The sequence below is a fragment of the Sparus aurata genome, chromosome 18, assembly GCF_900880675.1.
Source record: "Sparus aurata chromosome 18, fSpaAur1.1, whole genome shotgun sequence".
Lineage (NCBI taxonomy): Eukaryota > Metazoa > Chordata > Actinopteri > Spariformes > Sparidae > Sparus > Sparus aurata.
In genome coordinates this window covers 28,060,167-28,079,657 of record NC_044204.1, presented here as the reverse complement: position 1 = coordinate 28,079,657, position 19,491 = coordinate 28,060,167, and the positions used below count along the sequence as shown (strand labels likewise).

General features: G+C 42.8%; 2 protein-coding genes across 6 annotated transcripts in view; one reads left to right on the top strand and one right to left on the bottom strand.

The window, feature by feature from the left end:
• macrod1 (mono-ADP ribosylhydrolase 1) overlaps window positions 1–19,491 on the top strand; it is a 136,986-nt gene that overhangs the window by 33,527 nt on the left and 83,968 nt on the right. The gene's annotated exons all lie outside the window — the stretch shown is intronic.
• flrt1b (fibronectin leucine rich transmembrane protein 1b) overlaps window positions 1–19,491 on the bottom strand; it is a 37,924-nt gene that overhangs the window by 5,308 nt on the left and 13,125 nt on the right. For all 4 annotated transcript variants that reach the window (XM_030395992.1, XM_030395991.1, XM_030395994.1 and 1 more), the window contains exon 2: window positions 1,068–2,107. The gene's annotated coding sequence lies outside the window, so the exon portion shown is untranslated. The remainder of the gene's footprint in view (window positions 1–1,067; window positions 2,108–19,491) is intronic.

The window sequence follows — 19,491 nt, the reverse complement described above, 5'->3', positions numbered from 1 at the left end:
GCTCCTGTCTCAGCACAACACAGGCAGCATTTGATACATAAGGGTGAGAAGAGAGCGTGCCATGCCACTCGGCATGGACCCAGACTTTATTTTCCCTTTTTCTATAATCGTATTTTTAGCTTAAATGTGACTATTTTTCAAGCATTCCCAGCCTAGAGAAAAATAAAAAGTAAGGGAGAGGAGCACATGTACACAAGAGGGAGTGTCAAGGTAGGAGCTGAGGCCAGATTGGGAATGCTCTATGAATATCAACTAGCATATGCTTCTGTGCCACAGTATCCCTGCTTCCCTTTCATAAATATCCTCTTGGCACGAACCTGTATGTGTGTTTTTGCCTACATGCCAAGGCTTCCCACCGACACGTTCTCCTAATGATCTTTAGATTTTCTCTTGTGTCTCCTCTCCCCGGCTTGCTCGCTCGCTCTCTCCAACTGTCGCTCCCTCTTATGGCATCTCTATCTCTCACTCTATCTGCCCCTCCAATCCACCCACCACCGCCACCTCCTCCCCTTCATAATCTTTCATTATATCCACTCTCAGGTTTGTGTACAGAAGTGTCCGTGCAGTCATCCTCCTCCTCTCCTCCCTTGTCTCTATCTCTTTCTAATCCTCTTTTATCGTTTCCTCTCCAGTCCTCTGTTGATTGCTACACACTGCGATCGGATCAATCAGCTCTGCTTCAGTCCTCCTGGCCAGACCTCCTCTCTCCTCTCCTCCATGGAGACTTAGTTTCTCTTTTTCATTTAGATGCAGCAGACCCCCCACCTCTCCTTTTTTATTCCCCCCGTCTCTTTCTCGCTCCCTCTAGGTTTCAGCTTTCTCGCCTGTGCTTTCGCCTTCCTCTCCCTTTGTGGCGTCCCCCACCCCTCCTAACATTTCAATCATGTTCAGAAATAAAAGCCTTTGTTGGCGCATGGAGCCAGTGTGTGTTCGTGTTTTTTTTAACGGCTATCATGTAGCTGAAAGAAAGATGTATGTGTGGCGTTCTTCATTGTGTTGAATACAGAAAGAAAATGTGTGTAAAAGGTCTAAGTGACCCAGGATGTCATTGCGGAGGGCTTGCTAACCTGCTCAGTCTCTGTGCCTTTCACGTCCGCCGCAGCTTTGTTTCTCCTGTATCGAGGATTTGTGGAGAGGAGTATTAGTGTGTCTGTCGGTGTGATGGAGGATGTAGCTGCAGATCTCTCTCTGTGTTAGCTCAGTTTCCCAGCTCTTTTGTGAACTGTTCAGAAGTGTAGCCTCTCTCCTCGGGGCCGTTGAATCTTCCTCAGTTTGGCTGAATGATGATAGGGATGATGATAGCCTGTACTCCAGGGCTCCACGAGTAGCAGCACCAGCATGGCTCAAAGCCGCCACGGCACCCACATTTGTGTGTTGTATGTGTGTGTGTCCTACTGCCAAGCTCTTTTTCTCTCTGGGGTAAGGGGCTTTTAGGCCTGCCAACTCAAGTCATCTTCAGCAAGCGTCCAGAGGCCTAATTCTGAAACCTCCGCTCCACGCCCAAATGCTACAGTTGGGCAGACAGTCAGAAGATCGTTGAGGGCTCAAGGGTCCTTCTTCGAAGTCAAAAGAAATCCTGGATACTCATGCAAGCAGTGGGTCATTCAGAAATAGTACTGCGGCGTGCTTGATTAACCAGGTAGTGGTTTCAATCAGTGAGCAGTGAGGAGAGAATAAGCAAGATTTCCACGGCTCAAAAAATCCAGCAAAGCGTCCTTATGATCTGTTATTACTGGTTGTATTATAACAATTATTACAATATAAATTTCACAGTTCAGAGATGGTAATGAGTACGTTTGAGGCTGTGATGGACAGGTCAGTCCGGTAAGAGTCTCCACTCCTGCTTCTCTCTCTTTCCCTCTCAGTTACAGCCTCAACTCTCCTCTCTTAAATGTTTGATCGCTTCCTTTCCAGCTCACACAGACTCTTTTCAGAGGCGGCGAAGCCAGGAGCCAGTGTGTGTACTGTATGTGGCCCGTCACGTGGCACGGTGTGAAAAGTTCTCCCACAGGTTAGCAGAAGTGGGCCGCCATCTAGTATCCTCAAGGTAGACTTGACTGGCGTCGGCTTCAGCGGGACAGCTGTCTGAGTGTTGGTGAGCACCGCCCTGAGAGGAGACAGCAGACAAGCACAGTGTTAGAATTTCATTAGGAGATGCAGTGAATTAGGGTAACGAGGTATTTGAGAAATTTAGGAAGAGCGAAATCCTTCTTAAACCTCACACAATGGGCCCTTTGTAACACACCAGAAATGAAACCTGAATGAAGAGTAAAAGCCTGCCGTTCTCCCTTTAACTAGCTCTTATTATTAAACGAGACTTATTATGCTATCATGTTTTTTGGTCCTTTCCTTCAGTGTGTTAGGTAAAATTAAAAGTCCACACCCATGTAAGCTCCTCTCTCCCACACAAAACACTTCACCTGATGCGCCTGAAACGCCTCGTCAGTGGTCCCACCCCCACCTTTAAGTCCGTGACTTGACATCGCACCACATCATCATCATGTCGATCATTTGCATAATTTATGCCTATCAACTAGTTTTGCACATAAGAATAAGTTGTTTCAACATTTATAAGCATGAAACAAGACAACATTTTTAATAAGACGAGGGCCAACACAAAGCTAAGAGCTAAGAACATGGAAGCTGTAAGTTTTGCTGTGTTTAAGTTGCTTTAGTGATGTGTCCTACAAACCATTGTTTTCCTGTGATACCGTCCTCCTGGCGGGTGCTGCTATGATACGCAACACCCCTGTCTAGCCGTTTTTAGTTAAAAGTTAAAATATGTTCAGCACGCAGCCTGGCTCCAAAGCATTTTTTTAAACGACTCGCCTGTAGTGATGAGTCTGTGTGATCTGCTCCTTTCCTGTTTATTTTGTTGCTTAGCCTGTTGAATCAGGCTTTAGCACATTGCTCAGCTAATGTGGCTACTCCCAGGCAGGGGCAATGTGCCTTCAGAGGTGCACTAAGTTGTCAGTAGGTAGTAGAAATTCAGTCTCAGAAGGTTAATATTTGCAATATTAAAAAGGTAATAACACAGCAGTAAAAACTCAAACTCTTTTTGGATATATTTTCATATAAACAAGCCATCCTAGAGGGGATTAAGTCCCCAGAACACCATTTGAAACTAAAAAGGTCGAGCTGCTTAGAAGTGTCCTGCAAATATAAACAACATAAACCGTTGTTTTCCTTTGAGAACAGTTTGTTTATTCAGTTAATTCCGTCATGACTTTTCTCTTCTATCTTTCTCTTCTTGCCCAAAACTACATAGTGCACCTTTAAGATAACCCATACTTCAGGGGGATGTGGTGAGAAATATAAAATACAGAGTAGTTCAGTAACCTCACGTATCTCTCATGCTGATTAACTTCAAACTTGTTTACTTTAATATATTCAAATATTGGCACAGTAGCTTATATGTCTAAAAATAAAAATAATTAGGTGCTTTTAAGCGGCTGCATAAATGAAATGCTTTGCTCTCTACCAGCTTTCTTTAAGTGACTCCAAGATGTAATTTTGAGTTTCAACGTTGGCACAATGTGGACTACTAAAAGGCACGGGCTAAATAATTATCCCCATCAGAACGGTTATACCTTTTAAAATTAAGTACCTCGTGAAAATACTTCCTGAAGGTCAACACTGCATACGCCCAACACTAAGCTCCCAATGGACACAAACCTCCCATTAAGGTAACTCCACGTTTTATATCTGTTTTTTTTTCTTCTCTCGTCACACAAAGCTTCGGCGCCTTCATTAACCGGCACGCGCTAAGTGCCTGTATCTCGTGTGCAAAATCGAACCCCCCAGTGAACGCTGGCTTTAGAAATATAAGGTTTTCATCAGGCATACTGAGCGTACAGAGACAGATTCATCGAGGCCATTAACTGCTCCGCTGCTCACATTCGCCCGCTCACTTCATCCCAGAGTAAGTAGACTACATAGCCAACTGGGAAATTATCATGCCGTTTGCTTAAACACAAATAGAGACAAATAAAGGCGTCCTCATTTTCATTTTCAAAGGACACACGCCGGAGCTGAGAAGAAGTTGGTCAACATGCTCACGTCTGTTTCCTTGAAGGGTATTTAAAAATCGTGCACCATGCATAGATCATAATCTCAGGCTGATGGCGTGTTATAATTTAAGGTTTGGTGTTTTAACTGGTGCCACAAATGGAAAGGAATGTGTTTAAGTGAATGTGCAGCTCAGTGGGATATTTAGGTGGTTGGTGTGGTGGGTAAAATTGCCCTTTTTTTGTAAAACGGCTCCAGACTGATATCCAGTTTGTGGCACAGTAAAGTGATTTATATGTGCAGAGTGCGGCTAACATGTGTAATGAAAACAGCTCGAGACGGGACAGAATGCTAAACAGACGTTGTTTGCGAAAGGAGTCGACTTTGTGATTGGCATGTAAGGAGAAATGAGATAATGGCCTGTTCAAGGACAGACTGGATGTATACAGAGTTTAGCGCTCTATACCCTTTTTAGGCCATTCATTGCAAATTCCTCCACTGATGGCGTAATACTTCAAAATAATGAAATCCTCTCGTTCTAGCATTTTGGAGGCCGAGGCTTTAAAGTGGCTTTGAAGTCATATCATAATTCAAATGAAGAGTTCTAATTGGATGTCATCAGTCATGTATTAACAGCAGATGTCACCTTTAATAACACTAACTGTCGCTTTAAAACCAGTCCTCTTAATTGGTTGCAGTGTCTGGTCCAAAACTACCCCTACACTCTGCACTAATCTTTGCCTACCGCAGGCAAAATGTCTGCCTGCATCGGACAAGATGTGAATATTGAACATCAGCAGCATTTCCACAGCTCGCTGCCATTGCCCATTAGACATCAATATGTGAAGCTCTATCTGTATAATGTCGAGGCTGTCCTTAAAACTTTTTTGTGATGGATTTTCAGAAGCAAGCCTAGCTAGAGGGAGATGGAGGAAATAGGAAGCATTAGGGAGCGCGTGTGAGGGCTGGGAGTTAGGAGGCGAAAGATAGACACTCGTCATTTAGGAGAAAGGAAGTACTTGAAAATTTAGTTTGAGAGGAGTTAGAGAAAGTACAGAAAGTTTCTGCTTCCGTCAGTCACAACTGTATTGGAGCAAAGCACTTATAACACATTTCAAGGGAAATTATCTCATTTTGCAATAGCCATAATCTATCCAACACCTGAATATACTAGTTAGCCATGAAAAAAGAGACCTATTAAAGGCAAATGGATGCGCCCTGACATGGCACTGTCACTGTCATTGGATCTCAAAGAGCTCTGAGTTCTCTTTGAATCTGACGCCTCTTTAATACAATTTCAGTGCCTTTGATGTTTTTAAGTGCTGTCCTTAAAGCCGAGCTCATTAGAAATCTTTTCAAAATGACATTGTCAAGTGTCAGAGCAGCCCTTTCATTTACATTCAGATGAAGATGACAAAGAAAAAACTTAGTATTTGTCAGAACAACAGTTACGAAATACGGTTCGTAGATGTAGTTCGGAGATGTTGAGTACGTTTTATTACATGGCAATTATGTGTATTTAGAATAAAGACAAAAGATGAGAATACACTCGAGCTGTGAGGTTTAGTTGATAATTGTTTAAAACAACATTATATACATTTTTACCTTAAAATAACAGCTTGAAAATCATTTTGATGGTACAGTGTCTTGTAATAGAGTGAATAATGTCTCTGTCTCAGCCACTCCGCCAACCTGTCTCTTGTTTCTGCACTATGTAACTTCAGTGAGAGGCTCGGATCACAGCGTTACATCACTGATTTGTATTTGCGACGGTGGTGTTGCACTCAAAGTAGTACTGTCTCTTTATAGCTTTTCTGCATTTTCTATGAGATCAATTTAAATATCTCTGTGTTTTGGACAAAATAAGCAATTTAAAGATGGTCTACAATAATGACCATTCGTGCACTGAAATGTCCCAAAAATGATGAGACTCTGTTCTTTATTTTGTTAACTCATCCTAAATGTTCAAACCCAAAGAAATCTAATTGAAAAAATTTAATTTCCTTCAGTCATCTGTCACTATAATCCCTGGGCAAACACCATTTGGTACTGTATGTCATGGTTCCGAGTTTTAGTTTAGTTATTTCCTGTTTTATTTTGGGGGTTTTATTTTCATGTATGTTCTGTTTTACACTTCCTGTCTTTGTACGTTTTTCCAAAGTTTTTGATTGCCTTTGTTAGGTTCACCTGTCCCTCATCAATCTTGTGTGTTTCAATCCCCAGTCCTGTTTTGGTTCCTCGTTAGTATTTATTTAGTTTTTTGCTTTTTCTTTCTTGCTTTGTTTTCTGCCCTTGTCTTTTGCTATTAAAGCTTGCTTTTGTTTTTCAACCTGTCTGTCTTTCTGTATCGCATTTGGGTCCTCTCCGCTAAAAGCATCACATGGCAGTTGACAAACGTGACTAAACAGAATGTGAATAAAACGTTCATAAATCCCCCGTTTTGTGAACCTTTCTGCATGAGTAATGGCAGATTTTTCCTCAGGAATGGTGGTTGTTTAACAGTGAAGACAACAACCCCCATGATCCCACGCTACTTCAAACTACGGCTTTTGTTACGTTATTTTGATTTAGAGAGAGAAATTAAATACATCTATGTAAGTCAGGCTGGGCCTTTAGGAAACTGCAAAGAATGTTCATAATTTTTAAAAATTAAATTAAGAGATCAAATGAAAAAGGTATTTTTCGGCCCTAGAAAAACACATAATGATTTATGTGTATGTTGGAGTTGTTTTCCTGAATTAAAACTCAGATTTTAGCCAACAGATGTTCATGTAGCAGTCCATTTATTTTATTCTGCTAATTTAATTTTTCTGCATGTTTGTGATTTGTTTTATTAATGTCATGAATCCATATGCTCTGAAGACAGGTCTTTACAGAGTAAATGATCAAATCAGTCACTGCTCTTGAGTAACATAACGACCTGAAGAAAAGCTGGTGATGACTTACAAGGATGTAAAACAGTGAAGAGGTGAAGCTGCTTGAATCACTTCAAGTATCACGGCAGTTTCTTTTCATTAGATTAAAACGTGTAAAACAGTTCTTGCATATCACGTCTTCTTATATCTCATAACTCTCAGACCACCAGCGAGGAGTGGAAGCAGTAATAAAGAGAGCAGCTCCCACACTTTGTGGCAGGTGACCCGTACAGTTTTAGGTCAGAAACATTTCCAACTGACCGTTCGCTGTGCCTCTTTTCTGCTGGACAGTTTTTCTGCATAACAGCGAGCGCAGAGAACGTCTCGCTCCTCAGGGGGACAGAAATCACTCTGCTCTTGTGAGCCAGTCAATGACAACTGTGCAGCCCAGAGGCACGCTACAGTATGTGACTTTCACTGTGGCTTCTCTGTAGACCAAATGCGCCCGCTGTTTTGTTTTCCTCTCTCTCTTTTGTACAATGACAATCACATATTAGCATTTTTCCCTCGTGGGGGGAGCCAATCGAGAAGGCGGCTGATAAAACAGGGAGAACACAAATGGAGAGAAATTTGCTCCAGTATGACTAATACTGCTGGTGTTGGACACTTTTTAATGCCACGCATCTGTTGGAGAGAAATGTGCAGATGTGTCAATACGTGCTGTAAACGATTCGTGTTCTTACAGATTTCCAGATGGAGGCAACATATGTACAGGGATATGGCTGGTGTTTATACGTGCGTCGTTAGTGGTCACCTTGTAAGATTTAGGCGTACAGATGGAGGTAGTACATACACAGGGGAGTCTGGCACTACAGGTGTATTTACCTGCACACATCTTTGTTTTGACATGAGGTGATTCAAGTGGAAATGGGACAACACAGCCTGTAGTTAAAGACAAAACATAAGCTAAGAACACAAACTGATTTTAAGATTTTTATTGTTAACTTTTGAAGCTCTGTGTGGTCCGGCGCCTGGCTACCTCACTGAGCTCCTGCTTCCATGTGTGCCGGGTCACAACCTGAGCTCCTCTGTTGTAGCTTTACTGATTGTCCCAAACACTTAGTTAGTCACTAAGGCTTCGTGGCCCGTTTGTGTGACAACATGTGGGGAGCTTTTTCTGTTGCTCTGCTACTAGCATGCTAGTTCTATTAGTGATAGTGTGTCCACATTGGCAGATAAAAAATGTCCTAAAGAATTAGGTAGGTTAAGGTCATGACAGAGATTTTGTCCAACCACAAATTAATAAAAGTAGTAACAAGGCCAAATTGAGTGTATACATGCAACACATTACGCTACAGTCTGTTGTTTAACGGACCAATCATGCTGCTAGTCTGATCACCAGCCTGCGTTTCTGGTGTAATGCCCGATTCTGTCTAATGTGTTTTGTCTTTTAACTTATCTGTCCAGTATTTTATTTCTACAAGCACGTTGTGACCTTGTTAAGAAAGGTGCAATATAAATAAGATTACTATTATTATTATTAGAAGACTGCATCACTTGGTGTTTTTGCCATTTTCATCAAAAATTACCCAAAAAACTTTTACATTTTGCGTTTTTGCAAGATCTCTCCCGGATGACCTTCAAGCTGCACCTTCACAAATCTGAAACACTGTGCTGGGTGGCAGCAGGAAAATTGACAACATCAAATCTCCATCTCCATCTCCATCCACCCCTTTGCAGGGCTGTTCGGAATAATTCGGAAAATGGAAAGCAAAGAAAAGTGACAGCTGCGATGCTTGGCAGCGTGCTCGCCGCGTGCACTGTGGGGAGCTAGGAGATAGGAAGTGAGGGAGTAGGAGCTAGGGATTAATAGTTCTGGGGCTGGGGACCAAAGTCTGAGCACTTTGTAATCATGTGGCTGCCTAACCCCAGTGTTAGTAAGGTTGATGAGCACGCGTCCCTGCTGACACACACACTCTCTCTACATCCACTCTGCTGAATATTAATATGGAGGAGAGAATTCCTCAGAGCCCCATTGTCAGACGGCCCTATTGTTCTCCGCTGGCCTCTGCCTCGGTGCGTGTGTGCGTGTGTGCTCGGTATTAATGCGTAAGTCGGTGTCTACATTGTGTGCTTATGCATATTATGGCCGTGTCTTCATCGCGCGTGTGTGTGTCGGTTACAGCAGAGCAGCAGTTAAAGCGGCAGCCAGGGAGACGGAGGGTGTATTCGTGGCCCGCCGTGGCCCATAAAGACAACTGGCCTGAGAGCACTTGGACCAGCCATCAGGGCCCAACACTGGCAATTATTTCACCTAGAGGCACTATCTGTTAAATGAACACTCTCATTAAAATGTGTGTGCACACGTGTACACTCGCAATTCTGTGTGTGTGTGTGTGCAGAAGTCATTTTAGAGGCTCTGCAAATATATGGCAGCACAAGTGCTTGTCTTTCAATCAAAGACTAATGTGCTGTTTATGATGTTTGACTGTGGATGTGCGCTCACGTTGGTGTGTATTTACATCTTCTCCATGTTTGAGAACACATCTGTGGGTGTGTGTGAGAGTGTGTGTGTGTGTGTGTGTACATTTGTGTTGTGGGCGCGTGTATCTGTATGGATTTATGTGTGTGTGTGTGACTGTTTAACTACCCCGCACACGTAACCACCCCATCTCTGCCTCCCTGTTTCTCATTTACTGAGCCAGTGCCAGAGAGAAGGAGTGTGGGGAAACGAGAAAACAAGTGATACAGGGGTGAGGAGGAGGTGGGGGGTTGGATGGAGAAAGAGAGATGGTGAAATAGAGGCGGAGATGGAAAGGAGGAGGGTGGAGGTTTATACAGGAAAAATGAAGTGAGGCTGGAGTAAAATGGGAGAGAGGAAGAGACGAGGGGTGGCAGAGAGAAAGAGGGGAAGATAGAGAGGCAGAGGCAGGAAGACGGGGGGGAAGAGAAAGAGGCGGAGGAGGAGGCAGCAGATTTATGAAGCCATTGGAATGTAATTTGGAGGCAGAAATTACTGTCAGCCTGAGCAAGGTTTAAAGTCAGCGAAGCCTGAATTCAGGGCCTGCTTCCGCGTGTGTGTGTGTGTGTGCGCGCGCGGTATCACAGACAAATGGGTAGCAAATGTGATGCAGAATAATACCACAGAAGCTCTACAGTTACTTGTCAAACACACAGAGCCAACGCCATGTGTGCATGACCATTTTTTACTACTCCTCCACGCGTGAGTGACGTGACTACATGGCATCGGAACATAACCCAGCATTCATATTTAACAGCTCATATTTCATCTATGCTTGGAGACACATATGCGCGCACACACACACACACACACGCACACACACACACACGTACACTTGTACACACACACTTGTGCAGGCACTGAATTCTTGTCAGGCTCCGAAGGCCGTGACTCTGGCGGACTCAGTCGAGGGTGTCGGCGTGGAGGGAGCAAAAGTGAGAGAGGAAAAGACGGAGAGAGAGTGTCAAGGATAGACGGAGAGCAAGGTAGAGGTGGGAAATGAAAAAAAGAGAGAGGGAGAGACGCGGAGAGGGGCTAAAAAGAAGAGTGAGAGGGATGTGACTTGCTTTCTAACGCAGCAACACACAGCTTCCATTTAGCATGCGAGGGAGGGGCAGAGAGAGATGAGGGGAGCGACGGAGGAGGGATAAGCAGCAACAATCTGAGGGGAGGCTCTCGGCTGTAACGCACACCGGGGGATTGGCTTTATTTCTGCCGCTAATTCGGACTCCTCATCAATTAGTTGCAGCAGGCAAACAATTAAAAACAGCGTGTTCATCTACATTTTCCTCACTGTTAATGAATTCCAAGAAAAGATTAAAACCAACAAGTCTGTCTCTCACCACTTTCTGACCTTCTCAACTTGGCTCGGGCTCTCTGCTCCAAGCCAACTTGATGCTAATGAAGACAAAAGCCCCGAAGAAACACATTACAATTATGTGATTTCATTTTAAAGAGAAACAAGACGAAATGCTTTCCTAAAACAGCGCGACACTCAAACATGAGCGAATGGTGCCTTCATCTGGGACTATTCTCAGATGTGGATTAATACACATTTGATGCAGCAGCAGGTCGGTGTATGTGGCATTGACGCAAAATGAAATGAGCCTGTTCTGACCGTGTCTGGCTATCCTCATCTTTATCGGACAGGAACCATCATAACAGAGACAGACGAGTCTATTTGTGGGAGCAGAGAGTCCGAACTCTGACTCCTGCTGTTCAGTGTTGAGTTGTTATCGCCCGACTCATTGGAAGCTTGTTCGCTGTTCGTGCTTTCAGCCTAATGTCAGCATCGTGTCAGCTAATGTCAATCAAAACCAACATGAAGCATTTTTTTCTCTCAATCCAGCTTTCTTCTGCTGGAGAGAAACATAATGTAGCTCATTCCGTTTGAACTATGGACATTGTTACCGTTACCGTTGTTAGTTCCAACCAAGCGACCTGATGAATGTGTTCAGTTCAGCACACCTTGCTCATCACTAAAAATATTACTCTGCCTCTGACCCCATGGCAGCTTTGTAACTACCAGAACGGGAGCAAAAGGAAATGTATTTATTGTTGAGAATAAGTCACGAGCCACAGTGGTTCTATACGGAGTGTGACCTGTCGTTTCTCTTATTTGTATCAGCAGTTAAGGATACATTTATATAATGGTTAGAGACCTTTAAAAAAAAAAAACCTCAACATATCCATTGCATTTGCAGAAGCTTTCTAGCATCCTTTAAAATTACTTATTTTTTCTTATCAACTTTCTTTAATGAATATAGTTTTTGTCCGGTCTGCCGTCAGAACAAACAGTTTTGTGACCTCACTGAAAATGTTGTTCTTGGAAACAAACGTGGAGTGAAGCAGGATAATTAAACAGATATCAACATGTTGTTAATTTTGGAAATGTTCGCATCTATGTATTTTCAATTGTTTCCGGCGCTCTATATTTATTTGAAATGTTTGAATCACAAGTGAACTGTTCTGCCTGGATGTTAGACGCTCGTGCATCCTCCGTTAGTTCTGCCGGTGAGAAGGACGCTCCCTCTGCTGAAGAGTCCACGACTGGCTGCATGCAAGGCCAGCTAGCCTGCACTGCTAATCTGATTGGATGGAACGTGTACACTCGTGCCGCCTAACCGCTTAGTGCATCATCCAGATTTGGATCCAGCCCTGACTCTGTCTCAGTCACTCAGGAATGACACAAATACATTTAGAGAGGTTTGAGTGCACTCCTTTAACACAGCAGTACAGTAGCTTATAAGTGGCAGTGATGTAATAATGTTCATATCACTTTTATCACATATTTGATACAAATAGGTTGCTCTGGTTGTAAGATATAATCAACAGTGACATTTTGTTCCTTTGTGGTTCCTTTTTTTTTTTTTCCATTTACAGTTAAGCACCGACTTCTCTAACGGTTTGACTACGGGGACGCGAGTACAAAAATTACAAAATGCTTGTTGTTTGGACACATGCAGGGAAAAGAAAATGCCACAAATGTCAGGACGAATGTGTCAGTAACATTTTGGTATTATCGGCTTCACAAGGCAGATCTGTGCCGGGGTGGTTTGTGCGCCACCAGCCTCGACCAGCAGCTGTTCCCCTAAAATGGACACCTCACACACACACACACACGAATACACACTCATGCAAAGTTCTTCAGATCCATCCCAGTCGTACAAAGAGACAGCCGCCTATACATGGCCACACACACACACACACACACACACACATTAACACTCGTGTGCTCGTTTCACCCCTGAATGAACTTTCTCTGACTTTTTCGCTCCTTGCGGGCCCGCACACACAGAAACATACACACTCTCTCTGTTCTTTGTTCTTCCAGCCAGTGATAATGATAGCAACAGCATTATGCACTGTGACAACACTACCTCCCACTTACACTCTATGGTGGTTTACACCATGGTACGGTCTCTGCTTCTGTCTCCCTCAGCCTCCCTCCATCTCTCTCCTCTCACTCAGAATAGTGTTGAGGTCAATTATCTCTGAATTTGCTTATACAGTAGGTTGACTGCTTCATGCTGCTGATGTGTTAAACAGCGTCTGTAGATTATTTAGAAGCTTTCTGACATGTTTTTTTTCTCTAACATTCATCCCCCTTCAACACCTTTTCCTCTTGTTCGCTATTCTTTTTTTAAACATTTAGATTCCGTGTTTGTCTCCCTCTGTTTCCTCGCCCTTCTTCTAGTTGTCATTCTTTGTCTTTCCTTGGCTGTTTCTTTTCTCTGATTCTCTTTCTTTGTACTTGTTTATCTTCTCTCTTTTCATTGTCGCTGCTTTTTATTTGAGCTGAGGCAAAATGGCCGAAAGTTTTTTTTTCCACATTAGTCGCTGTAAATATTTAAAATATTGTTTAATTGGTATTTCTGCTTGGTATAGAATACTTTAAGATTACCACGTTGGAAATTCAACAACATGCGATGCACAGTCATATTATGGTTTACTGCAGGTGTTCTTCTGTGAGAGCCCTGGTGCTTGTTCTGGGGATGTGTCTAATTACTGGTGAGAGTGCAGACACCTCTCCTCTGGTGGTGCTCGGATAATAAAAAAAATAATTAAAGGGGGTCTGTAGAACTTCTGTGTTGTGGTGGAAGCCGGTCGATAGTTCATGTATGCTGACTCCATTTCTAAACTAACATTAGCTACTGTTGCTGTCTGTTAGTGGAGCGGAAAGAGGCACTTGAGAAAATACATAAGGTCACATCCTTTGACTGTCGTGAAGAGTCCTTCACAAAGAAATCCACAGTCCACCAGCATTAAACAACTTAAAGAAATCACCCACAGGCTTGTATAAGAATCTGTGAGAGACGAGGAAGTTCTCATTTTTCACATCACGTCATCAATCATGTGAAATGCTTCATATTGTTACATAGAACCCATTTAATAATTAGGGGTCTTACATATGCAAAGTTAATTTTTAACTCACAAAAAATAACAGCATAAAAATGATTATAATTGTTTCAGTTATTATTATTTTTTTATTTTTATGCTAGAAATATTTTGTGGCTCAAATTGAACCTCTCCTTTGGAAAGCCCTGGTATACATTAAAAGTAAACATGTGTCAACCCTGTAAAGTTTTTGTTCATGTGCATTTGCAGTACAAATAGTTGATGTAAGTTGCACTTTCGCTGCATGATTTTATGCAAGTGCCTGCATTAATGTACAAATGAACGTAACAACTGGCCAAAAAGGCAGCACAATAGACAGCTAGCTAATGAAAATGGATGTAAAAGATATGGGATTTAAAATCATTTCTACAAATGTTTTATGAGGAGTTGAATGCATTCAGCACCTTTTTCAAGTCTAGAGCACCATGCAGTGGATTAATGTGAGTGACACTGAATGTAAACGTAACGTTGTTTGATAAAAGAACCACACAGGGCTTCTTTAAGTAACTTTAGCTAGACTGTCTCATCCACTTTAAGTAGCCAAAGCTGCCGAGGTTTTGTTATCTATTTTATTTATCACCAACATCTTTTTACATGTGAGGCTTTCCAAATGTCTTATCAATGACATTTTCTATCGCTGTCATTATTAATACGCTTTATATTGCACAGCCCTACCTTTAACATGTGAGTTCAGGTTATTTCAGTTAATTTCAGTTGTATTGGAGGAATTGTTGACAGAGCATGAAAATCAAAGATAAACTTTTTAAATTAAATCCTTCCCTGCTACCCAATTCTCTGTGCGCGTGTATGTGTGTGTGTGTGTGGTGGCAATGTTCCTCGCTTTGTTTCCTTTCTTCCCCTCTACGTCTCCTCCTCTGCTTCTTCTGAGCAGCAGCCAGGACAAAACTCCAGCAGTGATAAGATGAGAGCAAGCCTCTGAGAGGCAGGCAGTGCAAATGGGAATTTTCAATAGATGGGTCCTGAAACCTATTGTATTGTGGAAGGGAGTGAAAGGAGTGAAAGAGAGAGGATAAAGAAGAGAGATGGAAGGAGGGGAGCGTAGATGGAGGCGGACAGGGAGACAAAGTGAGCTGTAGAGTTTTTGCCCCGGAGGAAACCGGTCTCCAAAGAAGGAATGAACAGCCGAGGAGGGAGTAAACTAGACTTTGAGAGAGAGAGAGAGAGAGCGCTGCTGGAGAGAGGAAAAGAGAGCATCGGAGGAGGAGGAGGAGGAGGAGGTGGGGACCGGCTTAAGAGTGGAAGACAGGAGGTGAAAAGGCAGGACAGCAGCGGGGACTAGAGAGAAAGGGGGAGAGGTAGTGATGAGAAAAGAAGAAACGAAGGTGGAGATGAGCTGACACACACACACACACACGACACCCAGAGTGAATGTGTTTTGCATAAATATGGTGCAAATAATGAAAATGCTGGCGGCTTCATTTTAAACACAGCAGCTAATAATTAAAACAGTCAGACCTCGCACTGTGGGCAACAGAGACAGCACCGAGATTCTATGCATAAGCGGTAAATAAACTGTATTATCTCTCCGGGGGCTCTCTGAGGGCTGCGGCCTTGGGTGCTGACAATATATTCACAGCGCTGCCAGCGTGAGTCCAGCTACTTCACCCACTCACTTCACCTCCAATTACGGTTAGGCAAATATGCAGGTTTAATGATGAGTGTTCACATTATCTGGCCGAAGCGGCGGCTGACCGGAAAAAAAAAAAAATCCACATCTTTCAATTAAAAAAAAATCTGCAAAGAGTAACTCAGATTTTAAAAGATGATTCAGAGAATGTTCTGCTTGGCAGGACCGGTAAAAACCCCTCCTGCAACTGCAATTAGACAGGGGACACTGAAAAGCCAGCGAGACCCCTCGAAGATGAAAGCTTTTTAGGTGGGTTGGCAGCTCCTCAAGGCAGGGCGAGGCGCGTTTTCATTGCAGGTTTTTACAGACTGACACCCCTGAAGCTGCGAGTAAAAATCCTCCCACGGCATGCTGGAACGATTTCTCTGCTTTAGCCATCTGCGATAAAGAAAATAATATTCATAAAAGCATATTCAGTGGCTGCTTAAAGACAGGAGCCCCCGTCACATCAGCATTGGAGGATGTGACCCGGCCAATGTCTGAATGGAACATAAACAGCTTTAAAATTGACCTGTTATATCAGCCTAACACCGTTCTCTATCAGCACAGGAGGAGCGCACTACATTTATCTGCACAGAAAGAAACACACACACACCCATCTGCCTGCAATATTATATGCCGGGAGATGCTATGATAGACCCCATCTCTCAGCAAAACACACATTTCCACACACGGCCCAGCATGCATACGCATCGTCTCATGACAGTATGTGGATAAATAATCCCATTAAATATGATTGAGGGTTTTTCCAGCTCAAAGCATTTACACTCTCTCTCTTTCTCTCTCGTGCTCTCTGTGTCTTGCTCAGAATGAGGTATGCACAGGAAGTATCTACAGACAGGCAATTTACGGGGCCGGACACCCTCGTACACACTAATACACACCCACACACTCACACACACACACACACACACATACACAACAGCCCACCAGAAGGCACTCTTAGATAGGTCACAATAACTCTCGCTAGGTTGAACTTAGTACTTATGCCTTTAGAGCAGAATCCCTGGAGTCCTTTGTGTGTGTGTGTGTCTCTGTGGATGTGTGTGTGTGCTTGCAATGACAGACGAAACAAGTCATTTTGAATCCAATAAGATGTGAAGTACGTGCGGCCTCCTGGTGGCAGGCCAAGGCGCATGGTACTGAAGGTCGGGATCCAGCTGACAAGCTTTACCCACCAACTCTTTATCTTTCTGCTCTCTATTATTCCCCACCACTCTCCATTTCATTATTATCTATAGAAGTGAAGGAAAAAAGGTCTCGCAGCAGCTGAAGTTTTTAAAAAGAAAGGCAAAAAAAGATAAAACTACTGGTGTGAACTAAAACTGATGCCGCTCCTGCCAGTCTGCCTGTTAGTGAGCCAGCAGTCATTCCGTTTTGGCTGTGTTTACCTTTGTTCCTCATTATAAAGAGAGAATGAGCACACTCCAGAAAAGGCCAAAGGGTAATTATCAAAGCTTATTCAAGCGTCTAACATGATCCTTGCATACCTGAGAGATCTATTGGAATTCAATACATCGGGTCAAACACATATTCCTGCGAGGCGACCTCACAATCAAGCGCCACCTTGTCACGCTATGCAGAGAGCCCAGCACTTTCTGAACACACCTCAGTAATTGGCTTGTGTACATGTTTATTCTCTTTTTTGATCATCTTCGATAGTGCGCCGAGCGTGACAGTTGCTTTCACTCTTTGTTGCCATGGTAGTTAGTGGTAATTTGGCATTCGGGTCCACTTAGATGCTTGTTTCGATCCAAATGAAGGCTTTTCGCTTCTTGTGAAGGTTGAAGCTTCCAAAAACAGTTGAGTTATTATGCATAATTGCTTCGTTATTTGGTCCAAATTTGGTTTTGGTAAACAAAATGTATGTCTTTTTTTTTCTAGCCATAGTGGTTCACTGGCTGTGAAGATTGTACATCCAATAACAAGCACAGACAACTACAAGAAGACAGCTGAGCTCTGAAAAGCCCTGAGATATCTACCGACTGCAGTAAAAACACAAAAGGAATTTCAACATGTAAAAGGTGGAGATTAGACACTATCCTACATTTAATAGACACAGACACATTACTGTTGTCATTAATCAGTGGGCTAAGTCAGGGAAACATTGCCATCAAAGGCACGCAGTTGGTGAAAGTCCCCAAAACTTAAAATTGAGCTTTTTTTAAACAAAAACACACAAGTTCCAAATGAATTACACGCACCACATGTCACCGCAGCACTAATTTTTGCTGCAGGCCACACGCTCAGACTGCTGCAACAGATGTGAACTGTGGTGCAAGTGAGACAAAATTGGAAAATGGAGACAGTCTGGAGCTTGTGGCTCGATGAATGATGCAATTTGGCCAAATATGAGGGGCTTAAATTATGTGCCTGCAGAAAGAGTTGGGCAGTTGTTCCAATTATTATTCTGGTTCTGATCCTGCAAATCAAATCCTCATTTTTTGTTGTTGAGGGAAACAAGCAGTCAAGTGTTTAAGAACACAAACACACTGGAATAAAAAAAATGGTTACCAAAGTAACACAACATTAAAAATCCATGTAGAGAGATTAGATGACGAATATCCCTTTATTCCCCAAATAATCAGTAACCCCTGCTGATTTATTAATTAGTGCTTTCATACCTGTCCCTCTCCATTAGCCTTTGATCCAAGCACGATCAAAAGGAAATCACTATTTGTATCTAATGAACCCTTCATCCAGACCATCACATCTTTCCTTTCACCACTGCATTTATCTTCCACACAAAGTATTTTCTGTCGGCATCTATTTTTGACACATTCTCCTCGGCAACAAACACAATTTGTCAGAAATCTCAGCTGGCGGGGATACCAACCGATAATTTTTTAATTACTTTAATTAACCTTCAGGTCACGCGCCTATTGACAACAGTTCATTTGTGTGAGGTGCAATGCTGACTGCATCTGTTGTCTTAGAGGTTGAAAGCTTTGTGAGAATATTCTCCATCTTATTTTATTGTTTGTCCAGGTATTCAGCTCATAACTGTATTTAATCATAGGTCCAGTATTTTCTGGAGGTGTCTGTAGCTGGTTTAAAGGCAGGTGAGGGAACAGTGCCTCAGTGCTCTGAAGTCATCAGCGCTGCACAAATAAAAAGCACATCTCTGAACTGCTCTCTGTGTGACTCCTACTCTCTCTGACCTGCCTGCATCTCCCACACTATTCCTCTGCTCCAACAAATGGACACACACACACACACACACACACACACACACACGGACACAAAGCCATAATGCAATTTAACACAGCCTAATGCAAAGCCGCTGTGTTTGTGTGTGTGTGTGTGTGTGTGTGTTTGTGTGTGTGTATATGTCCATGGCTGTGTGTCAGAAAGCCTCCTAAATTGTTAAAACCTTCCCTTGTGTAATGCATCTCTCTAATGTTCCTATCTGGCATCTCCTGTGGGATATATATTTATTGCAGGTTTTTTCTTGGGTGATCTTATTTATTATGTCTTTTTCGGGACACTCTCAGCCAAAACATGGCATAACCTCAATTACATAAAAGCACAGTTGCTTTTGGAGCCATGCTGCCTCCTACAATAGATTGCATAAGGCATAAACTACGACAATGACGATGCCTACATGGGATCAATTTGGAAATGAATGCATGTGCTTTGTATTTTAAGCCCTTCAGATTGTTCTGTCTTTCAAGCAAAGAAGAAAATCAAAAGGAAAAAAGTGGATTTTACTGGTGTGTGGGTTATCAAGCTGTTGACATGCGTTAAAACATACAAACTTTATTGTATGTTCTACACCTGGCATACAATATGCATCTGGATATCCTGTGTGGGTAAGGAAAAATAAACGTTAATGCAAGAGGTAATTGGGGCGTGTGGCTACCTGCTGAACGTGAGCCCAATATTCACTCTCTTTTATCCCTGTTTTTTTGTCTCTACCGACTCCTGAGGGAAATTTCTGGCTCTTTAGCTGCTAAATGTTCCACTGTGTTCAGCAGCTCATCGCCAACTGTGTCTGTCTGCTGTTTGCTGCTGAGCAGGTAGCGTATGGGTTTTTAAGAGCCCTTTTTACTGGAAACAGT